Raw genomic sequence first — 19,883 nt, forward strand, 5'->3', positions numbered from 1 at the left:
ATTTCATAAGGTCCCACACCTACTACAGGCAATCGGTAGGTTCTGAGAGAGGGAGAATCAGTTTTCTTCCAGGAGGAGCTCCCTCAGCCCTAAACACATGCACTTACAAGTTACACTAAATGGACTCAGTGGGATATATGAAGAGATTGTAAATTTGAGTGAGTAGGGGTACATATAAGGGATGGAAGGGGGAGAATATGGGGTTGAAATAATGTAAGAAAGCGATGTAACTATACTAATTTTGTGTGAAATTCTAAAAAATAAAAGTTAAAAATTAAAACAATGTTGGGGGACCCTAGCAAAAATGCTCAACAGTGGAGAGATGGAACCTGAAGAGACCACATCCAGTAATTAGTCAGGGCCCCACATAGAGGAATGGGGACACTAACCCACCTTCAAAATGTTTCGACCCATAATTGTTCTTGTCTAAATAAATTCAGGGACAAAAATGGAGCAGAGACTGAAGGAAAGACAGTCCAGAGACCAGTCTAAATTGGAATCCATCCCATGGGTGGGCACCAAACCCTAACCCTATTACTGATGCTATAGTGTACTTGCAGATACAAGTCTAGTATAGCTGTCCTCTGAGAGGCCCTACCAGCAACTGACTAAAACAGATGCAGATACTTACAGCCAATCTCTGGACTGAGGCCTGGGACTCATATGAAAGAGTTAGGGGAAGAATTGAAGGAGCTGAAGGGGATGGCAAAGTCATAGTAACACCAAGAATGTCAATTAATTTGGTCTCCTGGGAGTTCCCAGAGACTACACTATTAACCAGAGAGCATACATGGGATGGTCCAAGGCCCTTGCCACATATTTAGCAGAGGACTGCCTTTTCTGACTTCAGTGGGAGAAGATGTGCCTGATCTTGTAGAGATTTGATACCTCAGAGAATGGGGATGCCCAGGGTGAGCATGCTATAAGCAAAGAGGAGAAAGGATGGGGGTGAAGAACTCTGGGAGGGGAATTTTGAAGGGGCAACATTTGGGATGTAAATAAATAAAATTAATTAAAACATGACATAAAGGAGACAATACAAAGGAGACAATACAAGGAGAGACAGTAAGTACTTACTGAGCATGATATAATTCTATACATGAGACCCTAAAATGTTCAGTAATGTAATTCTATACGTGAGACTGTTGGAGTATACTGTGTGGAGGCATGTCTCTCTATATTCAATTGTTAATTTAGAGACCTAGGTAGGATCTTGGTATTGTTATTTCTATGGTCCATCATCAGTCTCATATTTTGTAAGTATTAGGTTTTCCTCACCTGCCTAAGACAATCTAGATTTGTATCTGATGGGCTATAATAAAGAGTTGATGGCCAATATCTGGGTAGGAAGTTGAAGGCAGAACTTCCAGAGAGATAGAAGGATGATGGGAGGAGATGAAGATATGGGAGATTCAGCCAGTGGACTAGATGACCTGATGGACCAAAGTAGAGCAGAGTGGTATAAGTGACCATATAGCAGGACATCCTGCCAGGATTAGTCAAGTTAAATTAGATGAGCCAGCTTGAAGATTGCTCAAGATGAAAGGACTAAATTTTAAAATGTTAAAAAGCCTCTGTGTCATTATATTGCTGGCAGGCAGGTCTGAGATAGTTCCTCTATATGAGACTCTAAATGCTCAATATGATATGATTCTATACATGAGACCCTAAAGCTCTAATAATAGAACTCTATACACAAGACCTTAAATGTTCAGTAAAAGATTCTGTACATGTCAGGGGCTGGGGAGATGGCTCAGTGGTTAAGAGCACCCATTGCTATTCCAGAGGTCCTGAGTTCAATTCCTGGCAACCACATGGTGACGGCTCACAACCATCTATAAAAAGATCTGATGTTTTCTTCTGGTGTGTCTAAAGACAGCTGTACTCATATACATAAAATAAATAAATCTTTAAAAAAAGGTCCAAATAAAAAAAAGATTCTGTACATGTGATCCTAAATGTTCAAATATATAATACTATATATGAAATCCTAGATATTCAATTATATGGCCTTATACAAGAGATCCTAAATGTACAATATATTTTATAATAAGACACTAAATGGTCAATGATATTATTCTATACACAAGACCCTTAATACTCTTCCAGAAAATATATTTTTTATTCGATATATTCTTTATTTACATTTCAAGTGATTTTCCCTTTCCTGGATGCTCCCTCCCCGAAAGTCCCATAAGCCCTCTTCCCTCCTCCTGTTCCCCAATCCAACCCTTCCCACTTCCCTGTTCTGGTATTCCCTTACACTGCTGCACTGAGCTTTTCCAGGACCAGGGGCCACTCCTTTCTTCTTCTTGGGCATCATTTGATATGTGCATTGTGTCATGGGTATTCCAAGTTTCTAGGCTAATATCCATTTATCAGTGAGTGCATGCCATGAGTGTTCTTTGGAGACTGGGATACCTCACTTAGGATGATGTTCTCCAGTTCCATCCTTCAGCATCCATTCATGTTAAAGATTTTGGAAAGAACAGGAATTCAAGGCCCATACCTAAACATAATAAAAGCAATATACAGAAAACCAGTAGCCAACATCAAACTACATGGATAGAAATTTGAAGCAATCCCACTAAAATCAGGGACTAGACAAGGCTGCCCTCTCTCTCCATATTTATTCAATATGGTCCTTGAAGTTCTAGCTAGAGCAATTAGACAACACAAGGAGGTCAAAGGGATACAAATTGGAAAGGAAGTAGTCAAATGATCACTATTTGCAGATGATATGATAGTATATTTAAGTGACCCAAAAAAACTCCACCAGAGAATTCCTACAGCTGATGAACAACTTCAGCAAAGTGACTGTATATAAAATTAACTCAAGCAAATCAGTAGCCTTCCTATACTCAAAGGATAAACAGGCTGAGAAAGAAATTAGGGAAATGACACCCTTCACAATAGCCACAAACAATATAAAGTATCTTGGTGTGACTCTAACCAAATAAGTGAAAGATCTCTATGGCAGGAACTTCAAGTCTTTGAAGAAAGAAGTTGAAGAAGACCTCAGAAGATGGAAAAATCTTTCTTGGTCTTGGATTGGCAGGATTAATATAGTAAAAATGGCCATCTTACCAAAAGCAATCTACAGATTCAATTTAATCCCCATCAAAATCCCAACTCAATTCTTCATAGACTTAGAAAGAGCAATTCTCAAATTCATCTGGAATAACAAAAAAATCCAGGATAGCTAAAACTGTTCTCAACAGTAAAGGAACTTCTGGGGGAATCAGTATCCCAGACCTCAAGCAATACTACAGAGCAATTGTGTTCAAAACTGCATGGTATTGGTACAGAAAATATTTTAACTGATAAATATTTTCAGTAAAGGTTTTGGAAACAACATTTACCCCCTTCCTCCAAAAAGCCAAGTATGTACTGATACTTGGCAGACAGAAAATTAAACCAGGAAAGCAACTCTATTTATAATTGCTTCAAGAAATACCCCATAATAAGATGAGAAAATCAAAGGTGTGTACAAAGAAAAGTTTAAAATATTCAAAATGGAAACTCCAATGCTTATAACAATTCATGTTATAAAAATGCTCTCATATGAAAATTAATCAGATCCACCCAGAAGCCAGTGATGAGAAGGCAGCTAACACAGATGAGACCTGCCCTGCAGTTCAGAGGATCCTGTCCGGAGGCTCCTGGCAGGAACATTTCAGTTTCTGCCTCTGGCTTGGGAACATCCCCTGCCACAGCACGCCATCTCCAAGTGGCACAGGAAGCTCGATATCCACCCAGCAGCCAGCACAGGTGAGACCTGCTCTGCAGCTCAGATGATCCTGTCTGGAGGCCCCTGGCAGGAACATTCCAGTTTCTGCCTCCAGCTTGGGAGCATCCCCTGCCATGGTATGCCATCTCCAAGTGGCACAGGAAGCCAGATAAACACCCAGCAGCCAGCACAGGTGAGATCTGCCTTGCATCTCAGAGGATCCTATCCAGAGGCCTCTGGCAGGAGGTTTCCAGTTTCTGCCTCCTGATCAGGAACATCCCCTGCCATAGTGTGCCATCTCCAAGTGGCAAAGGAATCCAGCTATACACCCAGCTGCACTGAGGAGACAGCTAACACAGCCTGCAATCAGAGATGATCAGGGCCACAGAGCTACATATTCAAATACGACTGCAAGAGAGTGGGTCTGGCAGAAGTATGTATATACCAGTGTACACAGAGAGAACAGGCCTCCCAGAAGCATAGAGAAGCCACAGTCAGAGACAGAAATACCAGCTAACACCAGAGAAAACCAGATGGCAAAAGGCAAACACAAGAACATCACCAACAGAAACCAAGGCGACATGGCTCCATCTAAACCAAGTTCTCCAACAACAGCAAGTCCTGGATACCTCAACACACCAGAAAAAAAAGACCTGGACTTAAAATCACACATCATGATGCTGTTAGAGGACTTCAAGAAGGACATTAATGACTCCCTTAAAGAAATACAGGAGAACATGAGTCAACAGGAAGAAGCCCTTCAAAAGCAAATACAAAAATCGTTTGAAGAAATACAGTAGAACATGGTGTCGTTGTCAGGTTTTCTATTCCTGTACAAACATCATGACCAAGAAGCAAGTTGGGGAGGAAATGGTTTATTGGGCTTACACTTCCACACAGTTGTTCATTACCAAAGGAAGTCATAACTGGAACTCAAGCAGGGCAGGAAGCAGAAGCTGATGCAGAGGCCATGGAGGGATGTTTCTTACTGGCTTGCTTACCTTGGCTTGCTCAGCCTGCTCTCTAATAAAACCCAAGAATACTAGCCCAGCGATGGGACCACCCACAAGGTACCCTTGATTACTAATTGAGAAAATGCCCCACATATGGATCATGGTGCATGGCAGTTGACTATCGAAAATTAAACCAGGTAGTAACTCCAATTGCAGCTGCTGTACCAGATGTAGTTTCATTATTTGAGCAAATTGACATATCTCCTAGAACCTGGTATGCAGCTATTGACCTGGAAAATGCCTTCTTCTTAGTACTTGTCCATAAGGACCACCAGAAGCAATTTGCTTTCAGTTGGCTAGGCTAGCAGTATACCTTTACAGTTTTGCCTCAAGGATATATTAACTCTCTTGCCTTGCATCATATCTTAGAAGGGATCTTGATCATTTGTATCTTCCACAAAATATCATATTGGTGTACTATATTGATTACATTATCCTGATTGGACCAAGTGATCAGGAAGTAGCAACCGCTTTGTTCATTGGTGACACATATGCGTATCCAAGGATGGGAAATAAATCCAACCAAAATTCAAGGACCATTTACCTCAGTGAAATTCTTAGGAGTTCAGTGGTGTGGGGCATGAAGAGATATTCCTTCTAAGGTAAAAGACAAGTTATTGCACCTGGCCCCTCCCACCACCAAGAAAGAAGCACAACATTTAGTGGATCTTTTTGAATTCTGGAGACAGAACATTCCTCACTTAGGTGTGTTATTCAGGCCTATTTACTGCATGACTCAGAAAGCTGCTAGCTTTGTGTGGGGCCTGAAACAGGATAAGGCTTTTCAACAGGTCCAGGCTGCTGTGCAGGCTGCACTACCTCTTGGACCATATGAGCCAGCAGATCCAATGGTACTTGAGGTGTTAGTGGCAGATAGAGATTCTGTTTGAAGCTTCAGGCAGGCCCCTGTAGGTGAATCACAGAAGAGACCTTTGGGATTTTGGAGCAAAGCTCTACCATCATCTGCAGACAACTACTCTCCCTTTGAAAAACAGCTCTTGGCCTGCTATTGAGCCTTAGTGGAAACTGAACGTTTGACAATAGGACACTTAAGTTACTATGCAACCTGAACTGCCCATCATGAGCTGGGTGTTGCCAGATCCTCCAAGTCATAAATTAGGATGTGCACAGCAGCAGTTTATTATCAAAAGGAAGTGGTATATATGTGATCAGTCCAGAGCAGGTCCTGAAGGCACAAGCAAGTTACATGAAGATGTTGCTTGGATGCCTATGGTTTCTAATCCTATTACAATGCCATCTGCTGCCAAGCATGCACCTATAGCCTCATGGGGTGTTCCCTATGACTGGCTGACTGAAGAGAAGACTAGGACCTGGTTTACTGATAGCTCTGCACGTTATGTAGGCACCACCCAGAAGTAGACAGCTGGAACGTTACAACCCCTTTCTGGGACAACCTTGAAAGATACAGGTGAAGGAATATCTTCACAGTAGGCAGAACTTCGGGCAGTTCACATGGTTTTATATTTTGTTTGGAAGAAGAAATGGCCAGATGTATGATTGTTCACTGACTCATGGGCTGTAGCCAATGGATTGGCTGGATGATCAGGGATGTGGAAAGATCACAATTGGAAAATTCGTGAGAAAGACATCTGGGGAAGTATGTGGATAGATCTCTCCAAAATGGGCAAAGGATGTGAAGATATTTGTGTCCCATGTAAATAGTCACCAAAAGGTGGCTTCAGCTGAGGAGGAGTTCAGTAATCAAGTGGATAAGATGACCTGTGGATAAGGTGAACAAAGTGGCCATGGTGGCCGAGACAGAGGTTATGCTTGGGCTCACCAACATGGTCTTTCACTCACCAAGGCTGACTTGGATATAGCTGCTGCTGAATGCCAGATCTCCCAACAGCAGAAACTAACACTGAGCCCCAGATATGGCACCATTCTGCGAGGTGACCAGCCAGCAAACTGGTGGCAGGTTGACTACATTTGACCACTTCCCCCATTGAAAGGACAATGTTGGTGGTTAGACAGAGTTCTGGTCCAAGGTCTCCACTATCTTGGATCCAGAGAAAAAGTAGTCAGCTCAGCCAGGGAAGCGTCTGACCTACAGGGAGTCCCTCAGTTGGATGGGCCAAGATTACCACTGTCTTGGATCCAGTGGCAAAGCAACCAGCTCAGTCAGGTATGCAGAGGACACCAGAGTGAAGGATTGCTTAGGACACAGCCTGCCTGGGTTGCTTCTGCACTAGGGACGAGGGCAGCTCTACAGCTGCCTGGGCACGTATCCTGTGGGGAAACATCTGACCTGCAGGGAGTCCTGTGGTTAGATGGAGCCCTGTTCTGAGGTCCCCAACATCTTGGCTCCTGTGTCCAAGCAGCCAACTCAGCCAGAGACCTGTGCCAATGTCTTGTTCTTACTGGAGTAGATACTTATTTTGGTTATGGATTTACATTTCCTGCACATAAAGCTTCTTCCAAGACCACCATCTGTGGACTCACAGGATGCCTTATCTATTGTCATGGTATTCCACAAATTATTGCTTCTGACCAAGGAACTCATTTCCCAGCCAGAGAAGTGTGGCAGTGGGCATACGATCATGGAATTCACTGGTCTTACCATGTTCCCCATCATCCTGAAGCAGCTGGTCTGATAGAAAAATGGAATGGCCTTTTGAAGACACAGTTACAGTGTCAATTAGGCGACAACAGCATGGAGAGCTAGGGTATCAGAAGGCACTGCATGCTTTGAATCAGCATTCAATATATGGTACAGTTTCTCCCATAGCCAGGATCCATGGGTCCAGAAAGCAAGGGGTAGAAAATCAAGGGCTCCACTCATTGTCACTCCTAGTGACCCTCTACGAAAATTTTTGCTTCCTGTCCCACAACTTTAGGTTCTGCTGGCCTACAAGTTTTGGTTCCAGAGGGGGAGTGCTCCTACCAGGAGCCACAACAAACATTCCATTGAACTGGAAGCTCAAATTTCCCCCTGGCCATTTTGGGCTTCTAATGCCCTTAAACCAACAGACTAAGAAAGGAATAACAGTGTTAGGAGGGGCGATAGATCCAGATTACCATGGGGAAATTGGATTGCCTCTCCACAATGGAGGTAAGCAGGATTATGTCTGGAGTGCCTCAGATCCCTTAGGGCATCTCTTAGTACTAAGATGTCCTGTGATTAAAGTCAATGGGAAACTAAAACAGCCTAATCCAATCAGGATGACAAAGGATGCAGACCCATCAGGAATGAAGGTATGGGTCAATCCTCCAGGAAAAAAGCCAAGACCTGCTGAGGTGCTTGCCAAAGGTGAAGGAAATACAGAATGGGTAGCAGAGGAAGGTAGTTAGTTATAAATACCAGCTAGGGTCATGTAACCAGTTGCAGAAATGAGTATTCAAGAGGAACACTGCTCCAGTGCTGGTGACGTTGTAAGCTGGTACAACCACTCTGGAAATCAGTCTGTAGGTTCCTCAGAAAACTGGGCATGATACTACCAGAGGATCCTCCTATACCACTCCTAGGCATATACCCAGATGATTCCCCAGCATGTAATAAGGATACATGCCCAACTATGTTCACAGCAGCCCTATTTATAATAGCCAGAAGCTGGAAAGAACCCAGATGTCCCTCAATGGAGGAATAGATACAGAAAAGGTGGTATAATACATTATGGATTATGAGTATGGAATACTCAGCTATTAAAAACAATTAATTCATGAAATTCTTAGGCAAGTGGGTAGAACTGGAGAATGTTATCTTGAGTGAGGTGACCCAATCACAAAAGAACACAGATGGTATGCACTCAACTGATAAGCAGATATTAGCCCAGAAGCTCAGAATACCTAAGAAACAATTCACATATCAAACCATGCCCAAGAAGAAGGAAAGAGAGACCCCTGGTCCTGGAAAAGCTCAGTGCAGCAGTATAGGGGAATACCAGGACAGGGAAGCAGAAAGAGGTTGATTGGGGAACAGGGGGAGGGAAGAGGGTTTATGGGACTTTCAGGGAGGGGGGATCCAATAAAAGAGGAAATCATTTGAAATGTAAATAAGGAATATATCCAATAAAAAATAAAATTAAAAAGTATACTATCATATCATCTGAAATTAAAAAATAGACAAAATAAGAAATGAAAAGGGAGATATAACAACAGAAACTGAGGAAACTGAAAAAATCATCAGATCCTACTAGAGAAGCCTATAAGCCTATACTCAACACAACTGGAAAATCTGCAGGAAATGGACAATTTCCTAGACAGATATCAAATACCTAAATTAAATTTGATCAGGATCAAATAGACCATCTAAACAGTCCCATAACCCCTAAAGAAATATAAGTGGTCATTGAAAGTCTTCCAACCAGAAAAAGAACAGGACCAGATGGCTTTAGTGCAGAATTCTATCAGACCTTCAAAGAAGACCTAATACCAATATTCTCCAAACTATTCCACAAAATAGAAACAGAAGGAATACTACCCAAGTCGTTCTATGAATCCACAACTACACTGATACCAAAGCCACACAAAGATCCAACAAAGAAAGAGAACTTCAGACCAATTTCCCTTATGAATGTTGATGTAAAAATATTCAGTAAAGTGCTTGCTAACCAAATCCAAGAACACATCAAAACTATCATTCACCACAATCAAGTAAGCTTCATCCCAGGGATGCAGGGATGTTTCAATATATGCTAATCCATCAATGTAATCAACGTCATAAACTCAAAGAAAAAAAACACATGGTCATTTCATTAGATGCTGAAAAAGCATTTGACAAAATTCAGCATCCTTGGAAACGTCTTGGAAAGACTGGGAATCCAAGGCCCATATCTAAACATGGTAAAAGCAATATACAGCAAACTGGAAGCCAACATCCAACTAAATGAAGAGAAACTTGAAGCATTCCCATGAAAATCAGGGACCAAACAAGGCTGCCCTCTTTCTCCATATCTATTCAATATAGTACTTGAAGTTCTAGCTAGAGCAATTAGACAACAAAATAGGGTCAAAGGGATACAAAGGAAAGGAGAAAATCAAGTTGTCACTATTTGCAGATGATATGATAGTATACTTAAGTGAACAAAAAACTCCACTAGAGAACTCCTACAGCTGATAAACAACTTCAGCAAAGTGGCCAGAAATAAAATTAACTCAAGCAAATCAGTAGCCTTCCTATACTCAAAGAATAAACAGGCCGAGAAAGAAATTAGGAAATGACTCTCTTCAAAATATTCACAAACAATATAAAATATATGGGGGTGACTCTAACCAAATAAGTGAAATATCAGTATAACAAGAACTGCAAGCCTCTGAAGAAAGAAATCTAAGAAGACCTCAGAAAATGAAATGATCTTCCATGCTAGTGGATTGGCAGGATTAATATAGAAAAAAAATGGCCATCTTGCCAAAAGCAATATACAAATTCAGTGTAATCCCCATCAAAATCCCACCTCAATTTTTCACAGATCTAGAAATAGCAATTTGCAATATCATCTGGAATAACAAAAACCCAGGATAGCAAAAACTATTCTCAACAGTAAAATAACTTTTGGGGGAATCAGTATCCCAGATCTCAAGCAGTATTACAGAGCAATAGTGTTAAAAATTGCATGGTATTGGTACAGTGAAAGGCAGGTAGATCAGTGGAATAGAATTGAAGACCCAGAAATGAAATCACACACCAATGGTCACTGGATCTTTGACAAAGGAGCTAATTTCATCCAGTGGAAAAAAAGACTCTTCAACAAATGGTGCTGACTCAACTGGTGGCTAGCATGCAGAAGAATGCAAATTGATTCATTTTTATCCCCTTGTACTAAGCTCAAGTCCAAGTGAATTAAGGACCTCCACATAAAACCAGTCACACTGCAACTAATAGAAAAAATTGTGGAAGAGCCTTGAACACATAGGCACAGAGAAAATTTCCTGAACAGAACCCCAGTAGCCTATGCCCTCAGATCAAGAATTGACTAATAGGACGTCGTAAAATTACAAAGTTTTTGTAAAGCAAAGGACACTGTCAATAGGACGAAATGACAACCAACAAATTGGGAAAAGATCTTTACCAATTCTACATCTGACAGAGGGCTAATATCCAATATATACAAAGAACTCAAGAAGTTAGACTACAGAGAACCAAACAACCCTATTAAAAAAATGGGCTACAGAGCTAAACAAAGAATTTTCACCTGAGGAATATCAAATGGCTGAGAAGCACCTAAAGAAATGTTCAACATCCTTAGTCATCAGGGAAATGCAAATCAAAACAACCCTGAGATTTCACCTCACACCTGTCAGAATGGCTAAGATAAAGAATTCAGGAGATGGCAGGTGCTAGAGAGGATGTGGATAGAGAAACACTCCTCCACTGATGGTGGGATTGCCAGCTGGTAAAAACAACTTTGGAAATCAGTCTGGTGGTTCCTCAGAAAACTGGGCATAATACTACTGGAGGACCCTACTATACCACTCCTGGGCATTTTCCCAGGGGATTGTCCAGCATGGAATAAGGACACATGCTCCACTATGTTCATAGCAACCCTATTTATAATAACTAGAAGCTGGAAAGAACCCAGATGTCCCTCAATGGAGGAATGGATACAGAAAATGTGGTATATATACACAATAGAGTACTATTCAGGCATTAAAAAATAAATTTATGAAATTCTTAGACAAATGGATGGAACTGGAGAATATCATCCTGAGGTAACCCAATCACAAAATAACACTCATGGTGTGCACTCACTGATAAGTGGATATTAGCCTAGAAGCTTGGAATACCCAAGACACAATTCACATATCAAATGATGCCCAAGAAGGAGGATGAACAAAGTATGGATACTCTAGTCCTTCATAGAAAGAGGAACAAAATACCACAGAAATAGATAAAGAGAACAAGTGTGGAGCAGAGTATGAAGGAAAGACCATCCAGATACTACCATACCTAGGAATCCATTCCATATACAACTACAAAACCCAGACACTATTGTGGATGTCCACAAGTGCTTTCTGACAGGAGCTGGATATAGCTGTCACCTGGGAGGTGACAAATTCAGAGGGGGAGTCTCTCAGCCATCCATTCAACTGAGCACAAGGTTCCCAATGGATGAGATAGAGAAAGGACCAAAGGAGCTGAAGGGGTTTACAGTGCCACAGGAAGACCAACATTATGAGTCACCAAGTACTTCTGGAGCTCCCTGGGACAAAACCATCAACCAAAGAGTACACTTGGAGTTATGCATGATCCCCAGACACATCAGCAGCAGAGGATGATCTTGTTGGACACCGAATGGGGGAGAGGCCCTTCGTCCTGGAAAGACTTGATACCATAGTGTAGAGGAATACCAGGACAGGGAAGTGGGGGTGGGTAGATTGGGGAAGGGGAGATGACTTATGGGATTTTCGGGGGAGGGGGAACCAAGAAAGGGGACAACATTTGAAGTGTAAATAAAGAATATACCTAATAAAAGAAAAAAGAAAAAAAGAAAAATTAATTCACAGATTCAACACAATTATCATAAAAATATCCACATCATTTAACTTGGAAAAGCATGTCCACTGCTGTGTTAAACTGTTCCTGGAAAATAGGAAATTCCCTAATGTTGGTAGGATAGGAATCTGGATATAAAGTCTGACAGTGACTAATGTGGTCCTTGATCTCAGTACAATGGGAAGATACAATTTGGTATGAGTTACGGAGAAGTAGATGGTAGATTCTTTGTCCAAAGGCCACCAGGAGACAGTTTTGACCATTCTTACACAAATAGAAAGTGTGTATTGTGGGTAGCCAATGCTTCTATTTAAAATCAGATTCCTGTTGAAAAGAACTCTTAGTCTGTAGAAATAATCCAATTCCTTTTGCTGGGTTCCTCACAGTAGATGGTGATGAAAATGTGGTATATTTACACAATTGAATACTACTCAGCAACTAAAAACAATGAATTCATGAATTTTTTTAGGCAAATGGTTGGAACTGGAAAATATCATCCTAAGAGAGGTAACCCACTCACAAAAGAATATACATGGAATGCAATCATTGATAAGTGGGTATTAATTAGCCCAGAAGCTCTGAATACTGAAGACACAATTAGCATATCAAATGGTTCCCATGAAGAAGGAAGAAGAGGGCCCTGATCCTGGAAAGGTTTGATCCAGCATTGTAGGGGATTACCAGGACAGAGAAAAGGGAGGGGGGATGATTGGAGAATGGATGAAGAGGACTTATGGGACATATGGGGGGGAGGAGAACTGGGAAAGGGGAAAGCATTTGGAATGTAAACAAAGAATATAGAAAATAAAAAAATATATATACAAAAAAGTTCATATGGAAGAAAAGAAAAAAAAGAAATTGTAACTTTATACATAGGTTGAAGTAAAATGAAATTTGTTGCTGTACACTATTTTTTAAAAAGCTGTGTGTGGAAAGGCAGAACTGTAAATGCCAGTATTTAATTGTAGCTATTCAGCCAATTCTTACTAATTTAACTGATATTAATGGCTTTTTGACTTTGTGTATAACTATTTTTTCCCCATTTCTACTCTCAGTGTCATAATTTCTATAAGAATTGGCAAAGATGGGGAAAACTCTGATATTAAGATACCATCCGTAGATTTTCAGCAACAAGGCTTAGAAAAATTGTGTACATGTTCCAAAGTCATAGAACATAGGAAATTGTTAAGTTTCATAAATTACCCATGAGCTGTCTTGCCAGCATAAAATGGACCTAGAAGAGACAGGTCAACATGATGCACCAGGAAAAGGAATTTTGTGTCCCCAGCTATATGTATGAAGTTTGAGAAAGCACTTGTGTCCAGCCCTTCTCAGCAGTGGTCAGAAATAAGACTCACTGGCAGCTCTGTAACCCATAGGAACACATAGCTGGATTTCAAGCCTCAGTACTGCAGCAGAACCTGAAATGGCTCTAAGTTTTGAGCTTATTTCTTCTCAATAGTGGTCTAAAATCAGTCCCAACACTGGTCCTGAAACTCAGAAATAATTATGACTCCCTGAATCTTCTTAGCAGTTCTGTTCATCTTGATGCTGAAAAGGGCCCTATTAAAGCCCTGAAACTCAATTTCTTTCTCCTCAAAAACTGAACTGGAAGAACTGTCAGCCTAAAAAAATCTACCCAGTGACCTTGTAAGAATCTTCCACAGACTCAAAGGAAGCCACATTTACTCATACACTCAATAGTAGGCCTACTGTCTGCAGTTACTGAAGTGGATCCTCATCCCAGAACAGCTTCCAGAGACCCTGGTAATAGCTGTGTTGGTCACACTTTTCTTAACTGTGACTAAATACTAAAGCATTTTAAAAGAGGACATTTTGAATTTGTTTATAGTTTCAGAGGGTTTAGTCCATTGTAGTAGGAAGAACAGGGAAGAGCAGAGAAGCCTGGCATCATAGAAAGCAGAGGGAGAGAAGGCACTAGTACTCTTATTTTATCCAGTCTCACGGCCAATGGATTACACTACACATTTCAATTTTCCTGTTTGGAAATGACTTTGTACATGTCTACTTTACTAATCTTAGGTGCTTTTTATTCTAATTAAACTTAAAACCAAAGTCAATCATTTCTCACTCCCAAGAGGCTCATAAGCATCTGCTAATGTAAAATACTTTTAGTCAATCTCCAGTAGTCCCCAGTGTCTTAATAGATTCAGCAGAGCAGTTGAACTCACAGAATCACAGTTCATACAACAGATCCTCTGTGTGGTTTAATCTCAACAGTTGAATGGTTCTTGAATTTCAGACTACATTTACTCTGAAAACAAAGCAGCTTGCTTAGCTGCACCAGTTGAGATGTTTGCTTTCATTCCCTCCAGATTATTACATAAAATATTGGTGGTATATATCTTGGGCTACTGAATGTTTTGAATAATTGTATTCCTTTGCTGCTATGCTTTTTTTCTTGCCAAAGAATATGTAGACTGAGAGAAACATGAAAAGGGCCTTAGCTATAAATTGTAGCTGTGCCATTATAAATTCCTCAAGTATAACATATTAGTCTGTTGGTATAGGTTGAATGGTTACTTATCTGATAATATGGAATTTTGTGAGCAGTCTCTTAATTTCTAGGAGGGAAACTTGCATTTAGTATATGAATAAAGTGCCTTACCTACTCCAAATAGCCAGGAGTAAGTGCTTTCTTTTTTCTTTACTTTTTAATTTTGAGATTATGATAGAAAGAACATTTCTCTTTTTTAAAAAACATTTTTATTATTGGGCATTGGTGAATTTTACATTATGCACCCCAATCATCTGCCCATTCCCTCATATCTGCCTCTGAACTTGCAACCCATCCCCCAATAGAAAAAAAAATGTTGTGGAAGCCGTAGTGTGTCATAGTGTGTCCCTCAGTACAACCTGTTGTTCACACTTATTTTCATACAGATGTTCATTCCAATGAGTCATTGGTCTGGTTTGAGGCCTGAGGGTTCTGCTACACCAACAATACTGGGTCCTCACTGGGAATCTATCTCAGATATCCTATGTTGCTCTATGTCCTAGAAATTTGTAGGACTGGCCCCATTACGTGTACTCCTGCAATTCATCAATGAGGTAGATGTTGGAGTGGGCCAACTTGAAGCCCAGGACCTGGATCTGGAAAATACTGAGCTGGCCAGCCTGCTAGTTCTCCAACATGCATATTTCCAGGGCAAGCTCTCTAGGACTGTCCTGGCTAGGAGCTGTCAAGGAGCAGTTCCCTGACTTCATACCATTGGGGCTGGCCCACACACAATCCTTACAACCAGCTCTACTTTGTTACCCAGGTGAGGTACAGCCAATGAGGAACGGTGACAGCTCTCCTCTTATAACCCCAGGGCTAGCTATCCTGCATGCCACAGGTGATAAGGGCTGATGGAGGGGTGTAGAGAGAGGTCATCTCTTCCTTATCAGTGCAATTGCAGCAGAGAAATTGTAGGGCTAGGTCTCCCATGCTCATGTCCTCATGGCTGGCTGGCTTACCGACAATTTCTACCATGAGGGCCAGCTCTATTGTACTTCTCAGACAAGGTTCAGGACCAGATATCCCAAGTGCTGTAGTTATTGATGGGTAGGGGCAGTTCTACTATGACACCTAGTTAAGGGATAGAGACAGTTTTACAGACTGTCTGACATCAACTTTGGCCCAGTTTGCAGCCCTAAACAGAGACATCTGTTTGACCTTTGGTACTAACAGATGCCTGATGCTACAGGGACACAAACCTGGATATGACCATCAGTGACAGCACAGGCCAGCATATCACCAGGGTCTTTGGTGGCATTCACTGGTTATTCATATCAGGGTGTCCTACCTGTGCCATGTGACACTGGGCAGGGGTTGCTTCAGGTGTGGTCTGCACTCTGGCACCAATCAGGGTTCATTGACATTTCTTTTGCTTTCTTTCACCCAAACCCTCCCCGCTCTTGCTAGCTTTCAAATGTGTAATTTCGTTTGTCATAAATTTTTATTGTATGCATAGATATATATCCCTAAATATTACAATATTACCTGCTTATTTCATACAATATTACCTGTATATATGTTTTCAGGACTGAACATGTATCACTGAATAACCAATTGCTGTGCACTTCCCTGAGACAAACCACCCACCCAACTTTCAGCTTTATTTATTTGCCTATAGGTCTTTGTATAAAGTTGAGGTCTCATGAAGTTTCTCCTATCTACTTTGGTATGTCAACTGGTATCATCATTGTTCAGCTCATGTTTGCGTAGTCATGTTGGGGAGACTTTATGGATATAACTTCTGACATTACTAAGAGACACAATATCACAATATTAGTTCCTGTTATTTTGATGTTCGTAGTAATAGTCTCTCTCTCCCTCCCTCCCTCCCTCTCTCTCTCTCTCTCTCTCTCTCTCTCTCTCTCTCTCTCTCTCTCTCTCTCTCTCTCTCTCTCTCTCCTCACTTTTTCTGTCCCTCTGTCCCCCTCCCCCTCTCTGTCTCCCTTTCCCTCTCCCTCTCTCTGTCCCTACCCCCACTCTGTGTATGTTTCACTTCTTTTGGTTTTGCTGGTTTTGCTTATGTAGACGTATTCTTGTGTTTTCTTGGGTGTAGTTAACTTTGATCCTCTGTATCTTACAATCTTTCTGCCTTTTCTTCTGCAATGTCTCCTGAGCAATAGATAATGGGAATGTATTATAAATGTTTCCATTGGTACTAGGCTCCATAATGCTGCATATATGTTCTTGACCCCATAACAATCAAAACACTGAATGTATAGAACAAAGAAAGAATATTACAATCTGCAAGGGAAAAAGGCCAAGTAATATATGAAGGTAGGACTATCCAATAGCAGAATTATACCTGAATCATTAACAGAGACATTAAATGCCAGAAGGGCACAAGCAGATGTTTTACAGACCCTAAGAATTAAAGACATCAGCCCAGACTACTATGTTCAGCAAAGTTTTCAAACACTATAGAAGGAGAAAACAAGATATTCAGTAACAAAATCAAATTTAAACATCTATCCACAAAGCCAGCCCTACAGAAGGTATAAAGGGAATACTTCAACTAAAAGTTAACAACACCCATGGAAACACAAGAATAAGTCTACACAAGCAAAACCAAAAGAAGTGAAACATACACAGAATGCGGGTAAGGACAGAGAGAGGTAGGGGGAGTGAGAGACAGAGAGGGAGAGGGGAAAAGAGAGACAGAGAAAGGGAGGGGAGAGAGAGGGGAGAGAGAGATAAAGAGAGAGAGAGACAGAGACAGAGATGGAGACTATTACTACTAACATCAAAATAACAGGAACTAACAATCATTGGTCTTTAATAGGTCTCAAAATCAGACTCAATTCAATAATAAAAATACACAAGTTATCATAATGAATACAAAAACAGGGTCAATCATTCTGCCACATACAAAAACCACACTTTACCCACAAAGATAGATGTTACCTTAGAGTAAAGGGCTAGAAAAAGATTTTCCAACCAGTCCCAATAATCCAGCTGTAGTAGCAATTTTAGTATCTAATAAAATGTGTTACTGAATATCTTTAAACAAAAATTAATCAAAAGAGATGTGGAAGAACACTTCAAACTCATCAAAAGAAAAATTCATCATAATTACATCTCAATTCTGAATATCTATGCTTCAAATGAAAACGCACCCACATTTGTAAAAGAAACATTGCCAAAGCATAAGTCACACATCCAATCTTACACAGTAATAGTGGGAGACTTTAAATCCTAATTCTTACCAATGGACAGGTCTTAGAGAAAAAAATACTACACAGAAATAATGAAACTAATAGAGGTTATGAGTCAAATAGACTTACAAAATATTTCACCTAAACACAAAAAATACTTCTTTTTAGCACCTTATATAACTTTCTCTAAAATTTGCCATATAAACACATTCATTCTGATACCTGCTACACAAAACAAGTCTCAACAGATTCAAGAAAACTGAAATATGTTTACATATTGGCCTTGAATTTGTGATCCCTCCAATACTGTCAACATGAAGGAGTGTTGTATTTTGTCAAATGATTTTCAGCATCTAATGAGATGAACATCTGATATTTTTCTTTGGTTTTGCTTACATAGTAGATTAGGTTGATGGACTTTCATTTCTTAAACCAACCTTGCCTCCTTGGAAGGAAGCCTACTTGACCATGGTGAATGAGTATTTTGATGTATTCTTAGATTCAGTTTGTTAGAATTTTATTGAGTAGTTTTTCATTGATATTCATAAGTGAAATTGGTTTCAAGTTCTCTATTTTGTTGGAACTTTGTATGGTTTACGTATCAGAGTAATTGTGGTTTCATAGAATGAATTAGGTAGTGTTCTTTCTGTCTCTATTTTATGAAATAGTTTGAAGATTGTTGATATTGGCCCTTCTTAGAAGAGCTAGTAGATTTCTGCTCTACAACCATTTGGCCATGGAAATGGTTTTTTGTTTTTCTTTTTTTCATTTTTAATTTTTTATTATATATATATATATATTATTTTATTCAATATATATTTTATTTACATTTCAAATGATTTCCCCTTTTCTGGTCCCCCACTCCCCGAAAGTCACATAAGACCCCTTCCCTCCCCCTGTTCTCCCACCCACTCCTTCACACTTCCCTGTTCTAGTTTTGCCTTATACTGCTACACTGAGTCTTTCCAGAACCAGGGGCCACTCCTCCGTTCTTCTTGTACCTCATTTGATGTGTGGATTATGTCTTGGGTATTCCAGTTTTCTAGGCTAATATCCACTTATTAGTGAGTGCATACCATGAATGATCTTTTGAGACTGGGTTACCTCACTTAGTATGATGTTCTCCAGCTCCATCCATTTGCCTAAGAATTTCATGAATTCGTTGTTTGTAATGGCTGAATAGTACTCCATTGTGTATATATACCACAGTTTTTGCATCCATTCTTCTGTTGAGCGATACCTGGGTTCTTTCCAGCTTCTGGCTATTATAGATAGGGCTGCTATGAACATCATGGAGCAGATATCCTTATTACATGCTGGGGAATCCTCTGGGTATATGCCCAGAAGTCGTATAGCAGGATCTTTCAGAAGTGACATGCCCAGTTTTCTGAGGAACCACCAGACTGATTTCCAGAGTGGTTGTACCAATTTGCAACCCCACCAGCAGTGGAGGAATGTTCCTCTTTCTCCACATCCTCACCAACACCTGCTGTCTCCTGAGTTTTTAATCTTAGCCATTCTGATTGGTGTAAGGTGAAATCTCAGGGTTGTTTTCATTTGCATTTCCCTGATGACTAGTAAAGTTGAGCATTTTTAAAGATGTTTCTCCACCATCCGAAGTTCTTCAGGTGAGAATTCTTTGTTTAACTCTGTACCCATTTTTTAAATAGGGTTATTTGGTTTTCTGGGGTCTAACTTCTTGAGTTCTTTGTGTATACTGGATATTAGCCCTCTATCTGATGTAGGGTTGGTGAAGATCTTTTCCCAATTTGTTAGTTGCCGATTTGTCCTTTTGATGGTGTCCTTTGCTTTACAGAAACTTTGTAATTTTATGAGGTCCCATTTGTCAATTCTTGATCTTACAGCATACGCAATTGGTGTTCTGTTCAGGAACTTTCCCCCGTACCGATGTCCTCAAGGGTCTTCCCCAGTTTCTTTTCTATTAGCTTCAGAGTGTGGCTTTATGTGGAGGTCCTTGATCCATTTGGAGTTGAGCTTAGTACAAGGAGACAAG

The sequence above is a fragment of the Apodemus sylvaticus genome, chromosome 4 (genome assembly GCF_947179515.1).
Source record: "Apodemus sylvaticus chromosome 4, mApoSyl1.1, whole genome shotgun sequence".
Lineage (NCBI taxonomy): Eukaryota > Metazoa > Chordata > Mammalia > Rodentia > Muridae > Apodemus > Apodemus sylvaticus.